The sequence below is a fragment of the Pteropus alecto genome, unplaced genomic scaffold (assembly GCF_000325575.1).
Source record: "Pteropus alecto unplaced genomic scaffold, ASM32557v1 scaffold42, whole genome shotgun sequence".
Lineage (NCBI taxonomy): Eukaryota > Metazoa > Chordata > Mammalia > Chiroptera > Pteropodidae > Pteropus > Pteropus alecto.
The window spans coordinates 8,979,909-8,983,057 of NW_006434825.1; the positions used below are offsets into that span (position 1 = coordinate 8,979,909).

General features: G+C 32.0%; 1 pseudogene; it reads left to right on the forward strand.

The window, feature by feature from the left end:
• The first annotated feature begins 2,250 nt into the window (after nt 1–2,250).
• On the forward strand, nt 2,251–2,369 carry LOC112478298 (annotated as a pseudogene).
• The last annotated feature ends 780 nt before the right edge of the window (nt 2,370–3,149 follow it).

Here is a 3,149-nt window from a genome sequence, read left to right on the forward strand (position 1 = left end):
AAACATAAATATAGTCAAAATATAAAACTAGGCTACGAGAATATAGTTTTACTATTAAACAGAATGGTAAGTTTTAGCAAAAACTATGTCATCAAGCATATTAAGTTATAGATGTAACTCAATTTTATTAATTATGTTTTTTAATACTTTCAATTTAGAGTAGTTTTAGATTTGAAGAAAAATTGTGAAGTTGTTTAGGGAATTCCCGTATGACTCACATCCAGCATTCCTTATAATTAATGTTTCACATGACATATTTGTTACAATTAATGAACAAATATCAATATATTATCATTAACTAAAGTTTGCACATTATTCATTACCTAATGTATTTTTCCTGTTTCAGGATCCCATCCACATAGCCACATTACATTTAGTAGTCATTTGTCCTTAGGTTCCCCTTAGATGTGGCAGGTTTTACTGACTTGTTTTTGGTGATCTTGACAGTTTTGAGGGGTGATGATCAGGCATTTTGTAAATTGTACCTCACTTGGAATTTGTCTGACATTTTTCTCACTGTTATAGTGGAATTATATGCTTTTATGAGAAAGACCTAAGAGATAAAATGCATTTTTTTCACATCGTATTAAGGGTGCATGCTACCAACACAGCATCACTACTGATGTTAACCTTTATACCTGGCTGAGGTAGTGTTTCCCAGGTTTCTCCACTATATGGTCACTCTTTATTGACACTTTCCTGCTGCAGTTTTGAGAAGAGAAATAAAATGCAGAGCCCACACTTAAGAAGTAGGAAGCCACGTTCCACTTCCTTGATGAAAAAGTATCTGCATAAATTATCTGAAATTATACCTGAGAGATTTGTCCATTCTTGTTTATTTATTTATATGAGTATGAATTCATGGATACTTATTTTACAGTTTGGGTTATAATCCCATAATATTTTATTTATTTTGTTGCTCAAATTGTTCCAGCTTTGGTCAATGGGAGCTGTTCCAATTGGTTCCTATGTCCCTTTGGCATATTACCATTATTTGTGTGTGTGTGTATGTGTGTATTTTAAACATTAGCTCACTTTTTTCACTAGAGATAGTCCAGGCTTGTTTTTTATACTCTACTCCTGTCTTAGAATCAGCCAAATCTCCAAAAAGACCTAGTACATTTTATTATACAATGGTAACAGAAACCAAGATCTATTTACTAGGTGTGCTTGTGGCTACTGAGGTGTTGATTTTCTAGATGAAAGGGCAGGGAAATAGATGTGTGTATATTAACCCATGTATATACATGTATCTTTAAATATCTCTATCCATAACCATCTCTATCTATATTAAGCTAAACATGAGTTCATAACAACTCCAACTGTAATTCATTTGCACATAAATTACCTCCTTACCTCTTTACTTATCTAGAAATTTTCACTCCAGCTACAAGAAGCCTAGCTTTCACTATCTGTTATCCACTTACTTAATTGTGTAATTCTAATATACATGTATAGCAATATCAAAATTGTTAACCATTACTCCTGTTGGAAAGAATTTTATTCACTACACTAGAGTGTCTACGTACCTTTTCTTTTTCCTTTAGTCTTAGTATCCACTCATTTTAAAAATTACTTAGAGAAATATTTTCCTCTATCCAATTTGGTGAATCATTACGTATATAATACAGTTAGATTGTTTTGTCCAATTCTACATTTTGTCCTGAGACCCAACCACTTTGTGTGTGCGTGTGTGTGTGTGTGTGTGTGTGTGTGTGTGTGTAATTTGCATATACTAAGGTTCAATTTTTATGCTATAAAGTTCTATGGCTTTTGACAGTGTCATGTATCTACCATTACAATGTCATATAGTTTCATCACTCTAAAATAATTCTCTGTATTTCACCTATTCAACCCCCTCATCTCTTCTCCTCTCTGGCAACCTCTAATCTTTTTTTTTTTTTTTTTAGTTTTTTGTTTGTTTGTTTTGTTTTGTTTTGTTTTTCACAGTGTCATATATCTGAGACTTCATTTGTGTCTTTTCATGGATTGATAGTTCATTTCTTTTTATTCCATTGTATAGATGTACTACAATTGGTTAAAAATTAACCTATTGAAAGCCAACTTTTTTGCTCCCAGCTTTTGGCATTTATGAGTAAATGCTATAAACATTCACTTGCAGACTTTTGTGTGGACATAATTTTCAAATCAGTTGGGTAAATACCAAAGAGCTCAACAGCTGGATTGAATAGTAAGACTGTTTTGAGCTTTTTAAGAAACTACCAAACTGTCTTCCAAAGTGACAATACTGTTTACGGTCATGCCACCCTGAACAAATCCGATCCTGTCTGATCTCGGAAGCTAAGCAGGGTCAGGCCTGGTTAGTACTTGGATGGCAGACCACCTAGGAAGACCAGGTGCTGTAGGTATGAAACATAAAAATAAAAGATTGTAAGCTGACAAGGTCCTTGTAATCTGTGAGGTCAACTGAGGGTTGCCTCGCCTAAAAAAAAAAGGGGACAATATCATTTGAAAATTCTTCTAGCAATGATTGACAATTTCTCTTGTTGGCATACTGGCCAGCAAATGGTATTGTCTGTTTTGTATTATTATTATTTTTTACATTTTAGACATTCTAATATGAGTGCAGTGGTATGTCAGAGTTGTTTTAATTTGAAGTCCTGTAATTTCAAATGATGTTACTTATCTTTTCATATGTATTTGCCATCTGTATATATTCTTTATAGACATGTCTGTTTAGGCATTTTGCTCATTTATAAATCTAGTTGTTTGTTTTCTTACAATTGAATTTTAAGTGTTTTTTGTATGTTTGTGATTAAAAAACCAAACTTTATCAAATAGTGTTTTGAAAATATTAAACTTCCAGTTTGACTTTTTTTTTCATTTTCTTTCACAGAGCAGAAATTGCTAATTTTAATAAAGTGTAACTTTTTTCCATGGATCATGAATTTGATGTTATATCTAAAAACTCGTGGGAAAACCAAAAATCATTTAAATTTTTCTTGTATTTATTCTCCAGAAATTGTATAGTTGTATGTTTTGCACTTAAATTTATAACCTATTTTGAGTTAGTTTTTATGAGAAGTATAATGCCTGTTTAGATTTATTCTTTTCAATATGAACACCCAGTTGTCCTAGCACAACTTACTAAAAAATATTATTTCTCCATTGAATTGTCTCTGCTCTTT